Source organism: Emydura macquarii, unplaced genomic scaffold (genome assembly GCF_026122565.2).
Source record: "Emydura macquarii macquarii isolate MOO-44397 ecotype Brisbane River unplaced genomic scaffold, CSIRO-AGI_Emac_v2 contig_1790, whole genome shotgun sequence".
In the NCBI taxonomy this organism is placed as follows: Eukaryota; Metazoa; Chordata; order Testudines; family Chelidae; genus Emydura; species Emydura macquarii.
The window spans coordinates 14,183,641-14,210,454 of NW_027131927.1; the positions used below are offsets into that span (position 1 = coordinate 14,183,641).

Sequence of the window (26,814 nt, forward strand, 5' to 3'; positions counted from 1 at the left end):
GCCTGCTCCATCCCAAACCTGCTGCTGTTCCCCTGAGCCTTTTTCTACTCCGCCTCTTCAGGCTGCTGCTCCACCACCTTTCTGGGTAACCCCTTCCTTCCGGGCCTGGGTCCCAGGGCTTCTTCTCTCCTCCTTTCTCTAATGCCTAGAAGATGACTGCGGGCCTCCTCGCTACAGCCCCTTCCTGTCTTCATACTCGCCCCGCCTCTTCCTTCTCAGCTCAACTCTAGCTTCGACCAGGGGATGCTTCGGCCACCTAACTCCCCTCAGGTACAGCCTGGCAGGTAACTTCATCGACCCCTTTTCAGCCTTTCCAGGCTAGTGTGGGCACCCCAGCACCGGCAGGCAGGAGTGGAGAATCAGCTCTGCCCCCTAACGGGACTGGCCGGAAGAGCTGGTTGGACACAGGTGGAGCGTTTGTGGACCGCGCCCAGGAAGGGGGGCAGAAGGTGCAGTGGGGAACTTCAGGAGCCATTTTGCTGCTGTGAAGCGTGTCTGCACACTCGGAGCAGGGCACAGCCGCTCTGCAATGCTCTGGCACAGGACCTGCGCTGGCCAGGCAGTTACTAAAGAGCTCACACAACTTCACAGGGGAATGGCAGAGCATCGGTAAAACAACGGCCACATTATTACGGGCTGGATTCTGACCGGCCCTGCTGTGACCATGCAGAGAATGGGAGTAAAGTATGAAGAGCGCCACCCCCCAGGCGTTGATAGCACCCCAAAGAGAGCAGGCAAGAAGGGTGGGGAACAGATGGACCATAAGCTCAGCTCCTGCAATGATCAGCCACCAGAGGTGGCCACCTTTCACAACAGAGGAGTGAGCTGTCTCCCTCCCTTTAAAGGCTAGAGCAGTGTGAACTCTTCCAGTGCAGCCTGGGCGGAACGGGAGGCATTCCAGCTCTCTGTGGCACAAAAGTCTGCAGTACCCAAGACTGTGCCTAAGTGACAGAATCCAGGACTATTTCCCATGGTGTAGAGGCACAGTCTATGAAAGAACAAACCATAGCAAAATTGTAAGGGGCAAGACAGCATGCGGCGATCACCTTCAGATGCCACAAGGCCTGTTTGACAGTCATTATTACATAGCAGTGGAATGCTCCCGAGACATGCAGCCCCATCAAGTGGGACCTGGTGCGTCCTAATGGACACCCCATACACTGTCTCCCTTTGCCCTGTGGGGAAGGTGGCCGGGGGGCTGGTGATGATCAAAACAATGACTGTAAAACTAGGAGGATTTCAGACATTAGTTTGCAACTGAAGTAAATTTTCAGTCCTCTGGGGAAATATTTGACAGATGTTTGCTGGGAAAACATCCTTTCTGTGATACATTTCTGGCTTATATACAAGTGCTAAACTCATTGTGTGAGTGCCTCTGTGTGGATGGGAACATGCAGCATTTGCTCAGACCACCAGACATTTACTCCAGGACCTTGTCTGAAGGAAGGGGAACTTCCTGAAGGAAGGTGAATTTACCCCACCTTCATGCAGCCCTTCCAATATCACAGTGCTTTCAGTGAATTCTTTCCAGATCCCTAAGGCAGGCAGCTCACACCTCAACACAAAAGATTTCATAGCTCTCCTCAGTCTTTTTAAAAATCCAGCCATTGTGTTTGATCCAATAACCTGGGGGTGCAGTGAATTCTATTGCTGTTTCCACCCAACCCCTTTTCAGACTAGAGCTGCTCAGGGAAAGACCCAAAAGTTTTTGTGGACCATGTAGCAACTTCTCTCCTGCACTTACACATTTGTAGGGACTCTGCTTGTTCACAGGCCAGATGCCATGTTGTGAAGCAGCATTGATGAAGAATGTTACAGAGCTCTCCTAGAGACTTTGCTTTTGTGCTTTCTGTTATTATTCATGTAAAAGGCATCCATCTGAAAGCATATAGTACTTCATGATGCTGAGGTTGTGATGCCCAGTGGTAAGGACCTGGCTCTGCCTGTGAGCTGGGACAAGTCACTTCCCTCTGATGTGGTTTGTTTTTCACGCTACTCCTTGTCTATAACTATATGTACATGTACAGTGCCTAGCACAGTGAAGTCCTGATTTCAGCTGGGGCATCTAGGTGGCATTATGATGGAAATAAATAATAGGTGTGTGTATGAATTGGATGTAGTGTTACACAGCTTAATTGTTTACTGTTAAGTGGAATTCTTTGTGGTGTTGCAACAGGTATGTTTTGTTATGTATGGCGACTTCAATTGTTTTACAGCAAAGCTTTTCATGTATGACTTCTATATGGATAACGTTCAATGATCTGCAAGGGCTTAGTTTACCTACTTTATGATCCAGATCATCCTACTGTAATTTTACTGGGAAAAAAATCAAGACTCATAAATTAATAGGACAGACACTAGCAGCTGATAGCCATATTGAATTAACTGGATATTTTAATATGTAAGGTTATTTATCTTCTAGTTCCAATATCTCCATATTTTTCTATTTAAACTAATAGAAGTCAGTTCAGGACTGAATCCTGCAAACATTAGATCTTAGCTTTTAAATCCAACTAGCTTTACTGGGATTACCCACAGTAGAAAACTCGGCATTCAGCAATAAGTGTGGCAGGATTGGGTCCTAAATTTGTTCTCTTATGGAAACCAAGCTCTCTTTTTTGTCAAATCTATAACTAGAGCTGTGAGAATCACTGCTTTTTCAGGTCACTGGCAGTTCTGGGAGGGGGAGGAGGGGAAATCAAAGGTATTGTTTCAGGTCAACTCACAAACAGAATTTTCTCATAATTTTTGATGAATGAAAGTGGGGGGGGGGGATATTGTTTTTGTTTTGGGGCATTTAACAATTAAAAAATAATGAAAAATGTCTCTTAAATGTTTCAGCCCCCACACACACAAAAATCAAAAATGTTCATTTTGAAAATATTAAATGAAAGGTTTTTACTTTTTTCTTTTTAAAAAAAAAAAAAACCAAACAAACAAAAAAACCCACCACCAAAAATCTACAAAATCCATGAAATGTTCCAATCAACCCAAATCTGCATTTTTCACTGAAAACATTTTGGACAAAACATTTTGCCCCATTCTATTTGTAATTAGGATTGTGTGTGCGCGCGCGCGCGCAGTGATAGCCCTTCTTTAAGCGTTAGTCAGAGAGGGAATTTATTCAATGTGTCTTCAATATAAAAATCTTTAATTAAAAGAAATATAAATGCAAAGGGCAAGGTCCTCAGTTGATACCAATCGCTATGATGCCATCAAAGTCAATGGAGCTACATCAGATAACAGCACTTGAGGATCTGGTCCAAGAACTCTAGTGAGACTGGCTAGGAGGCAAAAGGTGTGTTTATTCCTCTGTATTGCTGTTCCCATCTTCCCTGTAATTGTTCTGGTAGCCAGCATATTTTTGGGGTGACATTTTTTGTTGATTTGTGTCCATTAGCAGCTGAAGTTCATCTTCTCTGACCCTCTCTGAAAGGCTGTCTCAGCCCCTTTTTGCACAAAGTGCCCAGACCCAGGCTCCCCCACTGAGGAAAGGTCAGCAAAGTGATGTGGATCCTTTCGCAAGTCTCAGACCATGGTTAGAACATCATCATGCAGGAGGAGTCTTTCTGCCTGGCAGAAAGTTTAGCATTTGATACACATCTCTAAGTACCTCCTGTAATTCACTTCTATCTGTCATACCTATCTGGCCCCCATTATCACAGTATTTGAGCTCCTCACATTCTTTAATGCATTTATCCTCACAACACCTCAGTGGAGGGAAGGAAGTACAATATGGAACTGATGCACAGAGACTAGGGGCCATATTTTCCAAAGGTATTTAGGTGTCTAAAGATGCAGACAGGCACCTGGTGGAATTTTCAAAAGTACCTAGGCACCCACCTCTTAAAAATCTGATCCTAGATATCTTGACCAAGATCACACAGGACTGCTGGAGCAGTACAGAAAACTGAACCCACATATTGCATGCCCCAGTCTAGCACACTGACCACTATCATCCTTCCTCTCCTGTCCATGGCTACCCCTTTTCCATGTTTAGTTTTGATCGTGTGAGATGAGCTGTGTCATACTTTGTGTGGGACACTTAATTCTTTATTGTAGAGCCCGGCTGAGATTTTAAGGGCTATGTCAAGATGGTTCACATTCATTTTAATGGGAATTTGAATGCCTTAAGTAGCTTTGACATTTTGTTTTAAAAAATCAAGATGGGGGTGTTGTTCTAAAAAGATATTTTCTACTTCAAATAGGAATTATTTTGGGAAAATTCTATGGTTTGCATTATGCAGAAGGTCAAATTAGATGTTCAGTGGTCCCTTCTGGCCTGGAGTCTATGAAAAATGTTTCTCGGGGTCATTAGGAAGCGTTATCATTGATTTGTAATTGTTGTATCTTGTGTTCGGTGTTTGGTTCTTATTGGCTCAGACAATCCTCTCTTAGATTAGTATGTGGATGGGGACACAATTTCTGGTAGATTCTGGTAGAGACTTTGAAGAATGCCCACCCTTCTGCCCACTACAGGAGATTCCCAGAGAAGGAAACAAGTCCAGGCTCTGTGTGAACATGGACATGCATGTGTGCATATGCATTGCCACAACTTTGCCCCTCCACTGAAACTCGTCCACTTCTCAGGTGGAACATGGCAGCTAAAGGACCATAGGAACACTACAGAGCAGAAAGTGACATAGCACCATTTCCTGTTGATACCTTCAACATTAAGGGTGTGTGACCTTCAGAACTATTAATCGCTACCTGGACAGCAAACAATTCTCTTGTCTTTTACTGACAGTCTAAGATCTTTGGAGCAGGACTGTCTTTGTTATACATACAGCACCTAGCGCCCCAAGGCCCTGATTTGTTACTGGCAACTCAAGGTGCTGTCAAAATAGAAATAACTGAATAATAGAATAGTTTGGATAAGCACTCAGACATTCCAATGTTTATCTGAACTATCCAAACTTAATGAATAAGTAATAAAATCCTTGTTTAAGTTTTTCCAATTTTTTAATACTTTTTCTTTCCAATCTTGTGATCTCAAAAACATTCAAACTAAAATTAGGGATAATTTTTAGCACATCCTCTGGATGGGGGAAGGGAGGGAATAAACAACTTTCAAATTAGTTGCAGAGAAGTGCACAAATGAATTACCCACTGTTTTCAGCCCATCATGAATAATTCAAATTCCCCTGTGTCAGTGGATCTAATTAGTAATCATCCAAACGATTCTTAAATTATCTAGTTTTCAGTTACTTGCATAGCAGCTACATTTATTTCCTATCTAATTATTAACCCATTTGCCAGTCCAGTATTGCTAGCACAGTCTGTTGTTGGCAGGGGAATGCTCCTCAGCAAGCACACCATCAGTTTATGTCATTACTGTTCCTTTAACAATTAACCCCCCTAGCGTTCAGGGACACACAGCATATGTCACATGGACAGATATTTTTAAAGTTCTGTGGCTATGCGCCATATGTCCTGCTGGCTCAACCACCTTGAAATGCAAAGAGATGTCATTAACGAAGGCCTGACCCTGGATATGTGGGGAGGCATAGCACCCGAGGGGATAATATTGATGTGCAATAATGCAGTTACCTAGCATCAGCACAGAAGTTAAGGTGTGATTCTACTCTGAAAAGTGACTTTGTAAGACCAGCCTAGTAGGCCTATTATTGTTTCTCCCCGACTTTCAGATTAAGTACAAAAGATTGTTTTCCAAGCACAACCTGGAGTCTGCAAGTCAAACGGGGTCTTTTCTAGCTCACCAGGGTCAACCATAAAGATTCTTTAGCCAGAATCAAGTTGAAGATGCAAAGCCAGACAGAATCAGTCTCCCAGAACCTCATTGACTCAGAGTAATAGGCAGTAAAAACCTTAGACAGTGAAAAGTAAAAACTTGACACAATCAGACTGAGTCTGAATAGGGACCTGGAATGGTTCTCTTATTACAAGAAGTAATCGTCACTGTTCACACATTCTCACCTTCTAATCAACGGTTGTGAATAGGCCTCATCTACTCTAACTGAATTGACTGTTAGCACTTACACATCCAAGGGTAAGAAACAAAACAATGGGGAGGGCGTGTGTATATATATATATATATATATATATATATATATATATATATATATATATATACACACACACACACACACACATACATACACACACACACACACACACACACACACACACACACACACACACACACACACACACACCTCCTATCTGTGGTTTCCACTTCATGCATCTGATGAAGTGGGTTGCAGCCCATGAAAGCTTATGCCGAATTTGTTAGTCTTTAAGGTGCTACAGGAGTCTCATTGTTTTTACTTTAGATAGTGAAGTAGGAAGAGGACTCTGGAGTACAAATAGGAAGAAGGTCTCTTGTGAATAAATACTTTTCAAAGCAGAAAAGCATTTTTGTGTTTTACCAATAAACATTGAATTTGTATTTAACATTTATTTATATGGATATCAAGAATATCCAGAGCTATCATAATTACAATTTTTTTAAAGAGATATAACACCTGTTATTTCATGGCTTAAGCTAATCTTTAAGTATTAGAGACCAGCATGTGATTAGCCCACATCTGCCCATTGCAGGGTTTAGTCTTCCTTTGAAGTGGCTGGTGCTGGCCATTGTCAGAGACAGAATACTGATCTAGGCAGACATCAGGTCTCATCCAGTCTGGCAATTCCTATCTTCCTAAACTTAGTTTATTTTAAAATGGTCTTTGGAAATTTCTGATTAATTAATTCCCCTGCAATACATCTCACCTCCCTATATATTCATCTGAAAACTGATTTAGCAACAAATTAGATTTATATTGCAAATCGAGTAGCAACAACACGTCCACAAAGGAAGCCAACACAGCTCAACAAAACCCATCGTGACTGAGAGCAAAGACTTCTTTATGAAATTATACGGTAGCCATCTTTTTTGTAACCCTTCCTTGAACCAGCAACTCAATTACGCTGTGATTCCAGCATTTCAGCCCAGGGATCAACATAAACCGGGAATTGAGCAAACTTGTGTTTCTTGCATAGTATTCTAGGGTGAGATCCTCAAAATGCTCAACATTTGCCTAAGTGATCTCATTAAAAAGTCACTGGTAAACTGGATCCTACAGTGACCAGGACCACCTCACATGTTTTTAAACACCAAACTCTTTCAGAGCTGGTCAAAATATTTGTCAAAACATGTTTTGGGGGAAAAATGGCTTTTGGACCAAAACAAAAGTTTTCATTTTGATCAGGTTTTCCAAGTTTTTCAGTGAAGAACCAGAAGCAAAACAGATAAAGAAATTTAGATTTTCTATAAAATGTTTCTGTTTTAGGTTAAAGTTTCCAGTTATTGGCTTTCAAAAATTAAAGGTGTTTGGGTTTTTTTTTTTAAATAAAAATAGTTTTCAGTTTGGGTTTTTCACTGAAAACCCAATTTTTTATTTTTTATTTTTTTTTGGGGGGGGGGGGGGGGGGAATTAAAAAATAAATAACTGTCCACAAAACAAAAAATTGATTTGTTTTAAACCAACTCTACAGTCTTGGTCTATATATACCAGGAGCTAAGTGTTGTAAATGAAGTGGCTATTAACATGTGTTAACTACTAGATTCACCTCATATTCCTAGGCTGAAGAGGGATTTGGGGAATATAAATGGGGAAGCTGATGGCAGAGCAAGCTCAGTGAAGGCTCCTTGATTTTGGTATTCATTCCCTAGGGCACATTCATTTAGATAGGCGTTCTGAGGAGGGCTGATTTGAGCAGATACAAGGATTATTATTTAGTGAGGTTTTGGGTTTTCTGGGATCTGAGCTGGGGAAGTTGCAGTCTTGCGGACTAGCTGCTTTTGTGCTGAGAGGCTGTGAGCTGACTCATGGTCTTTGTGTCTTGGGCTGGATTGCATTTTTACAATCACTCGGGTGCGTGGAGCCTGAGATATGCTGTTCCTTACCATTTGTACATGTTAAAATCCAAATAAATAAGTCAAGAGAGCTGGTCAAACATTTCCTCATGAATAATGTATTCAATAACGACGGAGGGGGAAATGATTGAATAAACTGTTCATAAATATCATGTAACCAGCTCATGACACAGTCAAGCACCAGCTCCTCCCAGCGCATGATTAGGCACACATCACTGCAAAAACATGCAAACAAACCACTCATCAGATTCCCTGCAAAGGTGTTACCCCCACATTGTCACCCTCAAATGAGGGGTTCTGATAATCAGAGTTTTCCTCATGACCATTTAGCTGACTTCTCCAAGGCTTGCTGGATTAGCAGGGCAAAGGGAGGGTCAGTGGAGTGAGCGACCTGCCGTGTGACTTCCCCTTGTGCCTCTATTTCCTTTCCCACTCTATCTGTCTTGTCTGTTGATGATCCCTGCTCCAAAGAGCTTACAATATCTCCAACCATATTTTTGTACAGCACCTGGCACAATGGAGTCTCAGCTGACACCTCTAGATGTTACTATGATACAAACATCAACAGCGCATTCTGATCCATATTAAACACAGGTACACATTCTGGTTTTAATTTTAAAAAAAGAATAAGTTATTTAAAGCAAGTATTCCTTTCTCAGATGTAAGGCTTCACTGGAATTTGATATTTGCAAGCAAGACATCTAAACACCTTCAAATAAAGTGAATAGTCTAGAAAGAATACAGACTTCTCCAGTTCAGAAAAATCAAGAGAGAAACCTGTAATTAATTAGAATTGCGAATGCTTCCTCATTAGTACAACATGTTCTGCCGGAGCTGGCCATGTGGAAAAGTTCTGCGTGACAAAAGAGCAGGGAAGAAAGCACAGCGTAATTTATATTAAATAAAAAAAACCTGATGCCACCAATGGAAGGGAATAAAGTTATAAACATATTTCCTTGGCATCAGCCAACAGCCGGAGTTTACAGTCTTGCTACTGTGGCCAAGTATAATAAAATTGATCTGTTAACTATACAGAACCATATAATAGTTTACACAGAGTCAGAGTTCTTGACAGTGGGATCAGAAATGGAATTCTTCCCCAAGAAACTGATCTTGTAAGTATTCCTTTTCCATTACACATTACACAACCAAGGAGCAAATAAGGGGTAGGTCTCCGAAGACTTCAATACCCAGGGACCAAAGCTTCCCCCCCCCCCAAAAAAAATCTGGACCCTTTGATTATGAATTTTCTAAGGTGGGTGAGAGGAAAAGAGCAGAAAGAGTTAAAATGCAGATGTATCTGATCGGATCAAGGGATAACATGACTTGGGTAGCAATATGGCCAACCCAAGCATTCAAAAACAAATCATGAGTCTGGCCCCAAGAACTCATGATTGGCTTACCGAAAAGCAAATCATAAGATCTTTAAAAACAATCAATTTTAGGTCTTTTACTTTGCCCTCTTTTTTTTTTTTTTTGAGCCTTTAGATTACACTTGGGTCACATTTTCCAGCTTTTCTCCACAATCATGAGGACTAGAATCTTTTTTAAAAAATGAAAGATGAGATTCTCATGAAATCAGTAGGTAGATCTTTAAGACCAGGGCCAGATTAACACAGGGGCTTCAGGGGCTGCAGCCCAGGTCCTTGGGCTAAGGGGGGGCCCCACAAAATAGGGATCAGCAACCTTTCGAACGTGGCGTGCCAAGTCTCTCCCCCCCACAGCCCCTCTCCCATATGCCGTGGGCCCAGCACCCTGGCCAGGAGCCGTTCCCGGCCCCGAGCAGCGCCGCACAGTGGCCGCTTCCCCTCGTAGTCCCACCTCCCCCCCCCAGCCCCTCTCCCACATGATGTGATCCCAAAGGGAGAGAGAGCCGCTCAAACTCATCTCCCGTGCCATATTTGGCATGTGCGCCATAGGTTGCCAACTCCTTCCATGTTTTAAGACTAAAATGTAACCACAGAACGGCTTTATGTTAATTCAAAGGCAAGTTTAGTATAGCGTTAATAGTCCCAATGCCATCATTGTGATAATTTTATTTTAAAATTAGGAAAAAGACTTGTATACAGGGGCCCCACAAAATCTAATAGCTTTGGGCCCGCAGGAGCGTTAATCCGGCCCTGTTTAAGACAGACAACACATATATGATTCTTGAAATAAAATCATGAGAGTTGGCAACACTGGTAGTCTACACTGGGCCTAGTCTACACTGGGAGTTTAGCCAACACTGCTACAAACTCCTAGTGTAGACATGATTTACATTTATGACACTGCAAGGTTATGAGTCGCTGGTGTGGAACCATGAAACAGACGCAAATGAGCAAGATGTTTTGGGGACACCAAATCTGCATTTTTCCCTGAAAAAAGTTTCAGCCAAAAAAGCTTTGCCCAACTCTAGTCATGAGCTGGACATCAGGGACCAAGTTCACCATCAGCTTACACCTTGTACCGTCAATTCAGATCAATGCAAAGTGAGTGCCAGCTGGGTGCAAAACACCACTAGAACAGACTGGTAGTACCCCCCCCTTTTTTTTTTTTTCCCAATCTATCTGATCCAAAGTCCACTGAAGCTAATTAGAGTCAGGTCTTAATGAAATCCAGGTTCTTCAGTCTGATTTTCCTCTCAATTTCAATAGCCAAAACTCTGTTATGCTCCTATTTATTTTTATAAAAATAAGTGAGTTAGTCTTCGTAGCATATTTAGTGTGTGTCCCCCAACTACAGGTGGCTCCCTGGAGCATTCAACATTGCTTGCATTTTTCTTTTTTATTGTGTAAGGGTACCGTTTTCAAAAGGCCATGTGTCATGTTTTCCAAAGTGACAGATACTAAGAAGTGGAGGTGGGCAAAATTTTGTGGCCAAAACACTATTTTCAGCAAAAAAAAAAAAAGTTTGGTGACACCAAAGTGTTTCACAAATTCATCTTGAGTTTGCTAAATTGTTCTGATCAAAGAGAAAAAGCCCACAACATTTCCAAAAAGGCAAAATTTTTAAAAGATACTTTATTTTGTTCAAAATGACTTTGTTTCAAAAGTTGTTTTCGTTTTGCAATTTAAACCAAAAATGTTTTTAAAATAGTCAAAAATCAATATGTTTTGTTTGAAAAGTTGAGAGAAAAAAATTGTCTTGGGTCAGATTGCCAGAATATTCCAAAAGTTTTGTTTTCAGTTTCACCCAAAATTAAATTTGTTGCAATAGCCGGGGAACTGAAAAAACCCCTATCTCAACTAAGAAACCCTATTGGATTTAGGCTTCTCAGTGTCTGACTCCCTTTTGAAAAATGGAACTTTGGCTCCTAAGTCACTTGGTCCTTTTGAAAACTATCTTAGGGTACTTCTTCACTGACAGTGGCAAATTTGCCACCATCAGATTATCTACCCAGATCAATTGAGCAGTCAGTGACGACCCTCTCAATCGATCCGGAAGTCGACACAATAAAACCACCCCCTCAAGTAGCACAGCGCAGTGAAGACGCCGTGTAGAAGAGGAGTTACGAAGTTGACGGGAGTTACGCAAGCTATTCTGCGTAGCTTGCTTAACATCCGTCGACTGCTGCCGAATTTCCAGGTAAAGTGTAGACCTGGCCTTAAAGCCTTAGAGCTGTAATTTTGGGAGGAGGTTAGGGTTTTGAACAGACCCCAATCCTATAACAAGCACCATGCAGATAGACCTTAATGGAGCCAATGAGACTCTGCACTCATGCGAAACTCATTGCAGTTCTAGGGTCACAGTTTGCAGCAACAAGAATGTGTGAGAAAAAGTGGCTGTTAGCCTGATGACAAAAAAGTACCACAGAAAGCAGTTGCCACCCCCTGAATGATGACAAGATCCAGGGACTACAAGCTGAAGCTTGACATATTGTAACTGAAAATAAAATAGCAAAATTTTAAGAAGGAGGGTAACCATTGGAACCATTAGAATGCATTGAGAGCTGGTCTACACACCATTTCTATACCACTAAAATGTACAGGAATAAGATCTGCTGTAATAAGCACCTTTGCACTGGTATAACTGTTTCTGTCATGGTGCTTTGACTATAACGATTTCTAAATCAATATAGTTATAGCAATACCAAAACTGTGTGTAGACCAGCTGTAGATGAAATTGACACTCCCTCACTTGGCAGCTTTACATTAAGATTAGAGGTGTCTTTCTGAAAGATATGCTCTAGCACAGCCACAAGTTATATGGGACTTGAAGCAGGAATCCCTGGGTGAATCTCCACAATCTGGGTTTTACGGACGGATCATAATGGTCCCCTCTGGCCTTATGGATTTATGAAATACATCATCCAATTTAATTTGTTACCTGTAGTTTTCATCTGGCCCTCAGCAGTGGTTTTCTTTCTAGCCTTCATCAGTGGAGAAGGAAAAGCCAGGAAGCTGCATTTGAATATCCACCCATGATGCTGATTAGTTTGTGGAGGGTACTTTGGTAAATTCTCTCTTATTGCATGCATCCTTGGCCATGACCCAACATGTCCTCCATGACAGCAAGCTACACTGACAAAACCCAGCCAAACTAGGTTTGTAATCAGATTCCAGGATATAATTAGTTACATCTTCACTTACTATAACCTTGCCAAGTCCCATGGGAGTATTTAAATTCTTAACAGATTTTAAAAGGAGCAGGATTTTCAGAATAGCTCTGCACCCATTGTTCTCAATGAGGTCGGACCATTCCCCGTCTTCCTCTTGTGAGCCACCTGCAGCTCTTTTATAGGTAAAGTGCAGTTTGCAGAGCCCCCCTCCCATCCCCATTCTCCACCTACCAGACTGGAGTGGGGAGTTCGGAGCTTCTGCCCTGTGGCAGAATGGTGGGGTTAGTAGTAGATTCTGCCCCACAGGGAGGGAGGTTTGGGGGGGGCAGGGGGTCAGTAAGTTTGGGCGCCCCTGATCTAAGCACTGAGCTCCCATTGAAAATCAATGGGCATTAGGTGTCTAAATACCTTCAGAGATCTGGGTTCGACTCCTTTGGCATCTAAATTAAGTGGCCAGATTTTTGAAAGTCAGATGAACTCTTGAAAATCTGTTTTAAGATTTTAAGGGGGAGGTTCTCAGATGAGCTATAGAAGTTAGGCACCCAAGGCCCATTGCATGCCTAACTTCCCTAGGCTTCTTTGAAAATTCCAACCTAAAAGCACAGTATCAACCAAAACTTGGATGAAATTACAGTTTATGAACTTCATCTTGCAATCAGCTCTTCGCAGATAGACCCTTCAGCCAGCTGGATAGAAAGGTCATGTGACTCCAACTGCAGGATCTGGGTCTATGTTTTGTTAAGAAAAAACAATGTTGGCACAAACCAGTGACAAGCAATTTTCTTGTGGCTGTAAGCAAAGAGTTGCTTTTGTGCTATGCCAGGAATACACAATTCTATAGATACATACATGGCCCCCATCACTGGACTACCTGTCTCACAATCTTAAATCCTCACAACACCCCTGTGAGAGAGGACAGTGCTATTCTCCCCATTTTACAGATGAGGAACTGAGGCGTGGAGAAGCTAAGTGACTTGCCCAAAGTCACAGAGGAAATTCATAGCAGAGCAGGGATTTGAACTTGGGTCTTTCAAGGCCCAGATTGCGCCCTAACCACTGGGCCATCCTTCCTCTTGGACCCCATTTGTTCCTAGCACTGGATCTTATGATTTATAAGCAAGATAAGGAGACAACTTTTTTTGTGTGCCTAACACAACGTGTATAAAATAATCCCCAGCATAACCGGATTTAGTTTCAAATGTACCGAGGTTAATAACTACAATGTAAAATCATTATCAGCAGTGGAGCATTAATTAGGGACCTCACACATCATGCATTAACAATTTGTACGCAAAGAGAGATGCAATCCTTCTCTCCTGTGAGCAAGATTCAGGAAGTATTATAGCGACAACAGAAAGCTGGAAAACTTAAGGAAAAGGCAGGCACAGGGGGCCAGGTGGTGACTTGAGGCTTAACTCTGAGCAAGGGCTGGTGTGTAAATTGCACCACTCCAGGAGTACCAGCAAGACATGCTATGACACAGACATCCCTGAGTCCTACCCTCACCTGCTTTCCCCTTGCTCGCTGACAGAGGATAATAGAAGGTTGCAAGCCCCCTGCATTACCCTCCCCCCACCAATCTCCCTTCCATCCACCTCTATTTCTGGACTCCCTACAGCATCCGACCCCCTCCCTCATGCCAAGGGCTCTGTGTCCCCCCATAACTGGGGCCCCCCCAATCTTCTCCCACCACATCTGAGGCTTTACATGCTCCCCTAGTCTCCACCCACCAACCCAGGAGCTCTGTGTGCCCCTACAGGAACAAACATCTAACCCCATTGACTTCCACCAGGAGCGGGTTGCCAAACTGCCCTTGGAAAATCTTTGAAAATCCCCCCTAAGTGACTAAGGCCTGGTCTACACTAGAAAATTAGGTTAGTTTAAGTACGGAAGGCAGGGGGTGAAAAATCCACACCCCAGAGTGGCTTGGTTAAGCTAACCTAAATCCCAACGCAGACAGCAATAAGTCAACGGAAGAATTCTTCCATCGACCTAGCTACTGTTTCCCGGTGGATTACGTGTGCCGATAGTAGTCTAGCTATGAGCTCTTTTGAAAAAAAACAAAAACAAAAAAAACAACCTTGGCCTGTACATGCCATATATTTTCGTTGGTTTTTAACTTTGTTTTTATATACAAAGTAAACATAACAAAAACCTATAGAAATACATGCACAAGATGAAAATAGCATACACACAACAAGATTCAAAGCTCATTATTTACCAAATCTGGAAACAAACAGAGTCTGAACCCATAGGGTCACGAAGGGCAACAATTATTGAAGTGGCTAAATAGGTAAGTGATACCATAACCTAGGAGCATAGAGGACTAATATATACTAAACCGCAAAAGTATGCAGTCGTTTCATGTGTGACCAGACAGCCTCATATTTATTCCAAGCATTTCTATTAGAGTCATTTTTTCCATGAATGCAGGGAGCTCACTAAACGAGTCTGTGTATGAGGGAGAAATCGCAGATTCCCATTTTCTCAAAATAGCTCCTTTGGCCACTAACATGCTTGCTGCAATCCTTTTCTTAATGTAAACTGGCAATACCAACTCATCCAACACCCCTAAAATAGACGAGCTTGAAGAAGAAAAGATACCGACATTTAAAATTTTTGAGAGAGCATTGAATAGGGTGTTGCAAAACAAATGCATTTTTGACTGCTACAGAGCATGTGGCTCTGCATCTCCAGCCTTTGCTGTGTGTTGCCAATCTAGCCCTGAACAAATGTTCCAGTGTCCAGTTTAATACCTTGTTCTGGAAGAATCGCAAGGGTGCCACATATTTTACAGAAAAGCTATTTAGGAAGGGACATTTTGCAATTGTTATCGTTACTATTTTCATACCCATCAATCCATGCTGCCATAGCAATCCTACTGAGAGTCCATCTGCACAAGTCTCAGAGGAAGAGGAAAATCATAACCAGTGTATTTTACAACCTTATATAAATATAACAACATAGCTTTCCAATGCATAGTCACGTTGCAGTTTTAAGGTCCTATATCTCAGGGCCTACCAGGGCTAGAGGAAAGCATTATGGATCCTGTTGAAAAGCTGGGGATCTCTCCCTTTTCCAATAGTATAAACCTCCCAGGTGGGATTTTCGAAATCACTCAATGTTGGCCAAGCGCTACTCCTTCTGAAGTCAAAGAGAGTTAGTTACCCACTGACTTCAATGACAGCAGAGTTAAGCCAATGCTGAGCATTTTTGGAAACCCAGCTCCAATGGGATGTCACATATCAGACTTCCAACCTCCCACAGCTACCGGACGGACTGCTGCATAGTCTGCACTTCAATCTGGTGTAATCGGAAGGAGAAAATATAGGTCAGAGTTTCAAAAATGCCCAGCACCAAGGCTGCTTGAAGCTAATCCTGGGTTTTCCATGGAACAGAAATTTTCATGGAAGTATCTGCTTTCCGTGGGGCAGGGTGTTTGTTTTTTCCCTGTTTCATTGGACAATGGAAAATGTTTACAGCCAAAATGTTTTCAGCTCGGTTGTTATTGTGTTTTGTGGGGAAAGGTCAAAATTTTCCACATGGGAAAAACTTCAACTCCAGCCAGCTATACTCAGCACCCACAACAGAAGCCACATTTTAAGAAGAGCTCAGCTCCTAGTTAAGTATCTAAATGAAGTGGCCATATTTCCGTAAAGGCTCAGTAGATACACATCTAGATAGAATCAGATGTTAAAGGCAGAAGGGACCATCATGATCATCACAAGCCACTGAACCTCACCCTCCCACTCCTGTAGCTGGCCCATAGCCTCTGGCTGAGTTACTGAAGTCCTCAAAACTTGATTTAAAGAACAGAAGTTATAGAGAATCCACCATTCACTCAAATTCCAACCAGCGAGTGACCCGTGCCCCATGCTGCAGAGGAAGGCAAAAAACCCATGTACACAACCATAGGTGCTATAATAGTTCTCACACATACACATGTGGAAATTAAAAAAAAAAAAAAAAATACAGCCTTGCTCCAACTACTAAACAGAGAAAGTCTCTTGATTAGTCTTGGACAAGAAATCAAGATTCTTATCCTTTTCATCGGAAGGATTTAATCTGAAGCAAAGAAGTTGCTGATCTCACAATTTGCAGGTATCCCCTTTTTCATTTTCTAGCTAAAAATCTAAAGCTGGAACTGATGCTTGTGATTTAGATATGGTGAAAGCAAGGCTCTGATTAATGTTATCTGCCAACAAGTCAATTGTTAATGCGCCAATCTTTTGTAGAAGGACTCTTATCTCTCTGCCTAACTCCAGAAATAAATGATGGCTGTATGATTTGTGAATTGCTTGTTACAGTCAGGGAGAAGAAATCAATAGCCTCTCTAGAAAATTCCTGCTGCTAATAACGATTGGATAGGATAGGACTGCTCTCATCTCCTGCATTTATGATACATGAAAGAAGCTTGCTCACACTACAGTGTAACATAGCAGCTGATAAGGTCGTCTTCCTAGTCTATCGCTATGACCATCTCACCCCTCTTTGCATCCTTCCACTGGCTCCCCCTTCCCTATCACATCAAATATAAGCTGCTTTTCTGCACTTGCAAGGCCCTTCACGGTGAATCCCCACCCTACCTATCATCTTTCATTTGCTATCAAGCCACAGACATTGGCCTCCGATCGACCACCAATGCCAGCCTCCCTTGCCTGCTTGTTACGTTTACAAACACGCACCTTCGTGCTGTCTCCCAGGCTGCCATTCACATTTGGGATACACTCCCCATAAACACCACAAAGCTACAGCCTCATGCAATCTTCCAATCCCTCCTCAAAACTCTCCCTAGCCATAATGCCTACAAAAAACACTGGACCATAGTTAAGCTGCTGGTGTGCTGAGATCCGCCTATCAGACTGACCAGTATTGGCTCATTGTTTATTTGTACTCCACCATCTGTCTGTATCCATCTGTTGTCTCTGGTCTTATACTTATATTGTAAGATCTTTGGGGCAGGAGCCTGTCTTTGTTCTGTATTTGAACAGCACTTAGCACAGTGGAGTCCTGGTCTGTGATCAGGGCTCCCAGGCATTACAGAAATACAAATAATCATCACATATTAACATCTGCAGCAAAGATTGGAATACAGCCCAGAAACTGAATCTGCCCAGAATGTGTGCGCCCGATGTCTTTTTGGGAGCGTGCATGTTAGCCTACAGTTTAATCGGCCAGCCCTTTACGGCTAGCTAAGCTGGGCTCAGCACCCAGTTTGAGGGGTCAAGGAACCCTGACTCTGTCATCCCTCTGCATGCCTGATCCTGGGGCCAACCAACAGCCAGTCCAGCCACAGGCTGGCCATTAAGGGATCCTCTAACACCATTCTGCTGGGCTGGGGACACCCAGAATGCAGTGCACTGTGGGAACACCCCGCTTCCCACTGCCTTGGCCTGTCTCAGGTGCAGTGTTTATGCTCAGGGGAGCAAGGGGCAGTTCACTGCATCAGCCTTCAATTGTGGTGATTTGATCCACTCTGCACCTAACAGCGACACGGTCTCATGCGTCAGACCGAATCCAGTTACAGCAATGGAGATCTGGGCTCAAAAGCTGTGCTGGCCAGTCAATCACCCCTGAATCTTAAACACTGCACTGGACAGCTCTAAAGCTGGGGACTGACTTGAAATGAAGCAGGTTCCGCTTCCCCTGTGCTAGAACAGCTGCTCCTAGTTGGGACTGTAATGAGGGCAGGCCAGCGCTTGGGGCTGTGAAGAGGCAGGATGGCAGTAAGGGGAGGAGGATGCTCCAGGAGCAGGAGGCAGTCCCCTGTGTGGGGAGACAGTGGCAAGCAGGTGGAGGAAAGGGCGTCCAAGGCAAAGCCTTGGGAGGTGGCATTCAGTTAAAAGGGCACAGAAGAATTCTTCCATAGGCTTTGAGGTAGGAGGGGCTGAGAGAGGCAAAGGGGAAAATCCCCTGGGAGCTGTAGCCCAGGGTTGGCTGAAGAACTGTTTTGTTGTTGGGAAATTTAAAACAAAACAAAACAGAACACGGTGCCTAAAGAGAGACTCTGGGCATAGCTAATAATTCCACAGGCTGGCAAGGGAAACCAGCATCTCCCACCCTGCATTTCCATTTCCAGACAGGCTTCCATTTCTGCAGGCGTAATTTGCACCAGCACTCACAGATGAACTAAGGGCATATTAGTGCCATGTTGTTCAAAAGGAGGAAGCCCAGGCCAGATTTTCCATGGAGTCAGCATCCCACTGCGCCCTGTCAGGCATCTCGATAAAATGGCCAGATTTTCAAAAGAGCTTGAGCAAAAGCTGGTGGGGGCTGTGCCCCTTGGGAAATCTGACCACTTCATTCCACTGCAGGGGAACTGAGCTCTTGGGAAAATCTGTCCCTCGCTAAGCCCAGGGGTGTTTGTTTTTCCCTTTATTATGCTGCTGTTGGGTTTTGGTCCCCCTTCCTCCCACTCCTCTGCTCCTGCCCATTGTGCTGCTTGTCCTTGGTATCTCCATCTCCCTCCCATGCAGTTCCCCCATCAGTTTACCCAATCCCCTCTCTTAACCTACAGGCCCTTCTCACCAGTAACCTCTTGCACTTAATCCCAAAGTGCCTCCTACAGACAGGCAAAAATGTCCTAAAACCAATAAAGCAGAACTAACCAAATGTGGCCAAACACCCTGCTCACACCGGTTGCACAGCACCTAGCACAACAGGGGCCTGGGGCTTGAATAGGGCTCTTTCGCTACAGTAATACATTATTTGTATGTGATGTCCTTTTCCACACCTTCTGATTTTGTCTTTATTAGACTGTAAGCTTGTGAGGGCAGAGACTCTGTCTCTATGTATATACAGCACCAGGCACATTTTGATGGTAACTGCAGAGCCACTGGAGTTTACACACTTGTCATACCAAATGATCTCTGAGTAGGGAGGGCCTCAAGCATGTACTAAGTGCTTTGCAGAATTGGGACCTAGGGCAGAGAGTGCAGGAAACCCATTCTGCTTTAGCTTCTTTTGAATTGTTAACGTTTTCAGGAAAAGCCTGGAATCATGAGCTCAGGTCTGGGTAAGTCAGTAAGAGGAGTCGATTTTTAAACGGTTATTTATATACTGACTGGGGTGGCTTTGTGTGCTGGTGTGAAGCAATATAGCTCCATGGATGTCTATGGAGCTGTGCTGATTTGTATCAACCGAGTATTTATACATACGGCTGCACTCCTCCTGGCTGCACTGTAAACTCCCTAACTTCTATTTTGAAAACAAAAGAGCTTTTTTGTTGATCTTTGCAAGGAACCACAATCTTCCAGCTCTAACCTTTAGAAAAAACTCTCATGGTATAAGTACATTTAAAACCCACCCAGCTCAAGCAGTGCAAAATATTATTCAAATGTATCCTTCCTTCTCGAATCACCATCGGAACATCCCAATCTGCTTACAGTTGCTTTCCCCCAACTATTAATTATTGGAGAACAATTATCAATGAGGCATCAGTGAATGCTCAGACTGTCGTGGTCTGAAATTATAGCCCTGCCCCTGTTGATGAGAGGGCTAGGTAAGGAAATCCGCACACGGAAAAGCCCACGCAACTTGTCAGCTGCACTGATGGCTCCCCTGCCACTGCTGTAACTTTTTGTAAAGATTTATTTCTTTTTATAATAAATGTGCAGTTGTTCAATGGCTCAAACAGCTCCCTTGCTTTCCTTGTCTGGTGCATGGGTTAAGTGTATTATTGCTCTGTGCTGCTCAAGTGCCCTTGCAGGCAGTGAAGAGGGTGATTTAATCCACAGCTAGCTGCACGTGGTAGAGTCCCACATTTAAGTGTGAGATGCTAGGTTCTCGAGGCCTTTCAGGTGGAAGGAGGGGCAGAAGGGCAGTTCACAGGCAGATTGCACCATCTGGTCCGACCCGCCCGGGGTGCAGAGGGAGTACAGGTTAGAGCAACCCATTCTAAACGCCTTTAGACACCCCCACCCCTCAACTGAGTTGAATGGTAGAATCAGAAGGGGGCAAATCCCACTGTGCTAGCCTGCAGCATTCCTTGTACTTCCCTAGAGCAAGGACTCAGAGGCGGGTGTGCAACTGGAGAGGAAGAAAGGGCAGAGAAATGTACACTGCACAAGGCCAGTCACAATCAGCCCCCCCCAGTTGTGTTTCCCTCCTGTAGGACGGCTTCTCTCATGGTGGCGCTGCCCGTTTGATCAGACAGACGCAGCGATGTCTTGGTGGTAATTTCGGAAGCACACATATGTTACGCACTACTACCTACAGGTCAAAGCTTCTGGAGGAATCTAGCTTTACAGGCTCTGATCAATCACTATTCGCTTAGCTCACTCTCATGAGCCAAAGCTTTGGCAAAGAATAGATAGGGATTTACATTGTTCTGACTCTTCCCTTCAGCATTGAAAATGGCCAGCTCTGCTCCTAGTAACTGCTGCCTGACGCGTAGCACCAGCAACTCATTACCTCTCATTTCAAAGTCAGCCGCTCCATCTCCTCTGCAGATCTGAGCCTCGTGTTCCATGTGCCCCCGCGCTTTGGACATGCTCATACAAAGTGGGTCCCTCCTGCCGCGTGGATCACACCAGGGGCTTTTTGGAGAGAAAATGCATGCCATATCTACTGGGATGGCCACATATACCTGGGTAGGTCACACCAACAGGATAAGATTTATTCTCTCTGTAGTGTGCAGGAGACTCTTATTGCCCAGGAGTAGGGTTTTCAATGGCACTGAAGGTAGGTAAGTACCCAACTCCTATGGCCTTTCAGTGGGAGCTGGGTAACTCAGGCACAGATCCTCCAAGGTAATTAGGTGCCTAACTCCCAACGATGAAACCAACGCCCTTCGTCACCTTTGGAGATACCGCCCCAGATTCACCCGTCTAAGCATGTGATGCATCCCCCCCACCAGAATTGGCACATTCTGAAATAAAATCCACCTACCTACCATGATCCTTCAGGAACCCTAGCAACTGAGTCGTCCCCCCCGAGAAGCACTCCAGCACAACCCCTCTCAGCTTATATCCTTTACTCCTCAGTCACCAACCCTTCCACAAGCACCTCATCTTCTTAATAAAACCCTCCTACCCAGCCCCATGGCACCACAACCTCCCCTCCCCTCCCCTCCCCCCACACACACACTCTGATTGTGACTCTCAACAATACTCCACAGCAGCCATCTGGGCCCTGGTACTAGTCAGCATTCCCTGGCTTCAAAGTATCTTTGATCCAAGCTCCCTCCTACTTCCACTGACTTTCTTTGCCATCTCTGAGTGAGGGGCCAGGTGAAAGGGGTGGAGAGGAAAGAGCGTAAGAAAGAGCTAGACGGCCAAGTAGAAGGTGGGAGATAAACACACTGCCACTGGCACTAGAGCAAACAGACCTAACTTATTCCTAGCAGGGAGGCCATTCGCTGCAAGCATTGCTGAAATGCAGGAAAGCGTACAGCCTTGGAAAGACAAGGAACCGAACCCTCAGCTGGTATTAACCAGCATCGCTCAGCTGAGGTCTATAGGCCAGACCCTCAGCTGGTGTCGCGCCAATGAAGTAAACAGGCCAGATCCTCAACTGGTTTGAATCACCAAAGAGCCACTGAAGTCAACTGAGCTATGCCGGGTGGCACTAGCAAAGGATCCAGTGGTGCCTTAGCTGAATAAACTGGGATGCAACATCTGCCTTCAGTCACAGGAGCGTTTCTCCTCTATTGAAACCTCTTGCCTGTCTCACGGGCTGGGGTGGGGACGTTGCCACTGGCAATCTCACTGAGGAAAGTACTTGCTGCTTTCCAGTAGAATGGGGGGAATTGGGGGGGGGGGGGCAGCACAATTACCATTTCCTTACATTTCTGTAAGCTTTCAAAAGCTTCAGGAGGATAAATGAAAAAAAGTTGCAAAGGGCAAGTGACACCACGTTGACTGACACCATACAGAAGATCTGAAGAATTCAGTCAAAGGTCCCCAAAGCAGCCACCGTTAATTAACCCTTTCGAAGGCCACATTTTGCAAGAACAGGCCCTGAGAGCCAGGCTTCTGAATCCATATTTAAGCACCTGAATCAGAAGCCTGATTTTCAAAAATGCTGAGCTCCGAGAAGAGCCTGTTGCCCCTGAATAGTAGGTGGCAGATGCTCAGCACTTTCAAAAATCAGCTTACTTACTTAGGTGCCTAAATATGGCCAGAGGGGCCTAACTTGAGGAGCCTATTTTCAAATAACTGAGCCTAAATTCCTAAAGCTAGGAAATGCCAATTGAGCCTGGAGAAAACCTTTAACGGCTCAGTCCAGCTCAGAGGAGGGGGGAACTGCTTCCAGCTATTTCCCTTTATAAACTCTCTCTCTCTGTGACATTGCTCCTGTCCCTCTAGGGAGGCCATATGTTTCAAACCTAGAGGGCATTAACAAGCACCGTCCCATCCCAGTCCACCCGTTCCTCGGTGTTGCAATGGAGGCAGGAAGATTGGAGTGCATGTAGAGGGGAAGACTTACCACCATGGCTGGATGTGGCACAGAAGCTCCGGTGTGTCTAGCACTCCCTGCCAATGGTCGCTCCGGCCCTCTGGAGGTCACCTCTTCTCATAACTTGACTTACATTTTAGTCCCACCCCTTCCAGGGTAACAAGAGTCCAGCACAAAATCCAGTGTCCTTACATCTGGTCCTCAGCCCCAGTTCTCAGGCCTGTGGTCCTTACAGCCTTCCCCTCAGGGTTTTCAGTCCTCCTTATCCTCTTATATCAGTCAGGGGTTTCCACACCACCTTCCCAGTGGCTGGTAGGGGAGCCCAGGCCCTTCCTCTATGCTGGGTTTCAGTTCAGGGACCACAGGACAAGTAGCCAGAGTCTGCTCAATCAGACACCTTGCCACTGCCTCCCTGCACTCCTCTCTGCCATTAACCCTTCCCCTGGCCTTTTCCCCAGCCCCATCCTGGGCTCTGTGCAATAATCAGCTTCTCCCCAGAGATCTGGCATCTGCCCTTGTGCTGGGTCAGCCCCAGGAACTTTGCTCCAGTCCTGTGCCCTGCCAGACTTCCTCCTCACCCTGTAGGAGCCTTCCTGTTCCCCACAGCACTTTATCAACAAGGGAGGGACTGCAGAGTTCTCCCCTCTCTCCCCATACCCCCTCCAACTTCAGCCCAAAGGTCCCCAGGGCCTCTGGCTCCCTCCTGACTCAAGACAAGACAAGACAACCCACCTCTGGCCCAATGCTTTACCGCCTTGACCTCCCAGGCACTCTTCTGTCTCTGGAGCCTCGGTTCTAATTCCAGACTTTACTCTGTCTTTAACCTAAGAGAGGAAAACCCAGCTACCCTTCTCCTGGGTCTCCTCCCTAGCCAGTCAGCCTGCCTTCCACTGCCCTTCCCAGCTGGTGTGATCAGTAATTATATCTAACACTGCTCCAGGTGCCCTGCCTAATTGAGCTCAGGCTCCTGTTAACCCATAGTTAATCAGTGTGTGGATTACACACCCCATCACAAGTATTTTGGGATTAGATCTATTGTAGAAGGGCACATCTTGGGCCCACAGTCCAGTCACCTGAATCCCACAAAGACGTGTGTGCTTGTGGAACCGGACCTACATCTCCCGCTCTCCCTGCCTCTGAGAATATTGACCCAACTGGTGTGCCAAACAGGGCTGGGAATTCCAATGGCTAGCACACTTCACTAGCCCAGAGTCTGCACTCGTTCACACTGGGACACATCTGAAGTCAGGGGAATTACTCCAGGTAACTGAGAGCAGAATCTGGCTGATTGACTGGTCCTCCTATGTGAGAAAAGATTTCCAAGGTAAAGATTTTTTGATGGAAAAATGGATTTTTTTCCCAGATGAAAAGCAAGAAGTTGTCTTTTTTTTTTCCAAATTTTCTCACACTTTTTATTGATCTGTTTATCAACATCGTTATGGTTATCGAAACCATTACCTTAATTTTATTTACTGAAAACAGTATTCAGCAAACACAAGAATTCTGATAAAACACTATTGATCATCATTTTCATAAAAATGTTGATAAAACATTTATTTTGAAAGGTCATGAAAAATGCTGCGGGGGGTGGAAGGAATACATGTCTGCTGAGAGTCTTGTGAAACAGAAACAACTTCAACAATTTGATTTTTTTGCAATGCTTTAAAAATCAGTTTTGTCCAGCTGCACTTCAAAGTAGTGTTAAATGACTGCAGCTGAAACAGGCATTGTCTCAGCCTCTATTAAAGCAGCCAAATTAATGGCAGATTTAACTAAAATTAATAGCAAAATGACTCCTTTTGCGGTGCCTTCTGCCATTTCTGAGTCCTTCTAGTATCCAAGTCACTCCTCCATCGAGCCAATCCTGAGCTCCTCAAGTGTGACCAATCACATGACCCAACACAAAGCCATGCCCTAGTTGGCTGGCAAGGTTGTGGGTCCCTGCAATCTTCTCTCAGCAGCCTGGGCAAAAGCATCCCAGCCCCCACTGCCTGGGAATGAGAGTGGGGCTGAGCCTGGTGGATGTAACACTAATTTAAATCCCACCCAGAGGCCTTCAGCCTGGCAACACTAAAGAAAATAATCCTGGCTGCTCAGTACCTGATCCAAAGCCTAGTGAAGTTGTCAAACTCTGGGTCAGACCCTCAGCAAGCGGATATCCCCATTGCCTATGGCTGCATAGAATAAAACTGGATTGTCTCTGAGCACTGAAGCAGCAATGCTTTTCAAATCAATTTCAGGCTCTTGGATGCAGAGTATGAAGTGATATTTCAAAGCATCCTCCAGAGATGTGCGCCGGCGGCAGGGGGGTGCTGGGATGCTGCTACCTGAGCTTAGATGATCCACATTTCTCAACCTCGGAGCAAAGACACAACTGCAGCCTCTAACACAAATATCACCATTCCTATACTAGAGCCATCCCTCTTCTCTTCTCCTCACAGCACTACTTTTAGAAAGTAATCTGATCTCAAAAACACCCCACTGCTTAACTGGCAGTGCTTGTAAATAATGGGATGATATTAATTGACAAGGGTAAACTCAATTAGCATACATTAATATACAATACCTGGGTTACTAGTACGTGTTCCTTTGACAAGGAGGCTCATTCGTTAGACTGCAATATCTTCTGTTTCCCAAGCCCCATGGTCTATACTGATTAGACCAAATCCAGCAATCCACTCAGCTGGAAATTATGTATTATTAATTATTATTATTACTACATGTATTACAATAGGGTCTAAAACCCTTAACCTAGATCAGTGCCCCATTGTGCTGGACACTGTGCATACATAGAGTCAGGGACAGTTCCTGCCAGAAGAGCTTACAAACTAAACAGTAAAAGGGCAGGAGTTGAAACAGAGGCACCAAGAGGTGAAGCATCACCCAAAAAAATCATATAGCAAGTTTGCAGCAGAGCCAGGAACAGCACTCAGGTCTCCTGTGTGACACACTGCAACATCCTGACTGCCACTAGACTATACCACCTCAAAACAGACCAAGAGCCAGGTAAAATGTTCATAAGCACCTAAGTGACTTAGGATTCTACTTTCAAAAGTGAAGCATGGCCAGATTTTCAAAAGCTCTTCTGACAATTTTCCCCTGGATTTTGATGTGCTATCCTGACATGGAACCTGGCTGACTCCTGGGATTTAGGAAAATACTTTGGCATGTCTACAATACATTCGTGAAGTTCTGCGGCTTCAGTAGATTCATCCTGCAATGAGCTTATCCACCAAAGTAGCTAACTGCAGTTTGTACAGCTGCACTAGTCAGCTGTTATTATTATTAAAGTAAATTATATTCCATGTCGTGTAGTATTCACAGTTAACCAAGCTGGCATAATTATCCCCTATAACACCGTATTTCTGAGCAGGCATTCCTGTTATTTTCCATAGGAAGATAAGATGTGTGTTCATAGAGCTATCAGAATGCCCTGTTCGGGGGACATCTGTAATTCATTTTAAAGCAATGAACTGCTCATAACAATGAGTTATTGTTTCCCAAAACCTTCCCCACCATCATCATAACTGCACCTCTGTGGACATAGAAAACTGCTTTCCCTTAACAATGGCCCATTCTTCAACAGCTATCATCCAAACCTTCTTGAATAAGGAGATATGTTCACCATCCCCACACAGAATCTAATATATTATGAATGTGTGCCCACACCTTGTGCATGTGGCTGCAGGGATCATTCTGTTAATTTCCAATGAAGCTTTATTTTTATAATGACATAATATCAGACCCTCTGATCATTTACCTGCCTTGCAATGGCCAATTGCAACTGCAGTTCGTTATGATGCACATCAGCTCGTGGTGTTATTCTGTGAGAAAAGAGATTTTAGTACTCGGTTCTTTTTCTGTGTGTAAGCGTAAGTGTAAGCGTAAATGTAGATGCCTAAATGGGGGCAATTTGGTGCTGAGATATTTTTAAAACCTGGCTACACATGTATTCATATTTAATTGCTGTGCCCAGTATGCAAGGAAAAAGTTG

At 44.2% G+C, this 26,814-nt stretch overlaps 1 long non-coding RNA gene across 1 annotated transcript in view; it reads right to left on the minus strand.

The window, feature by feature from the left end:
* The window catches only part of LOC137159153 (uncharacterized), a 155,651-nt gene extending 131,952 nt beyond the window's left edge, over nt 1-23,699 (minus strand). Inside the window, exon 1 of the long non-coding RNA XR_010921556.1 lies at nt 23,553-23,699. This is a non-coding gene — a long non-coding RNA (uncharacterized lncRNA). The remainder of the gene's footprint in view (nt 1-23,552) is intronic.
* Between the last annotated feature and the right edge of the window lie 3,115 nt (nt 23,700-26,814).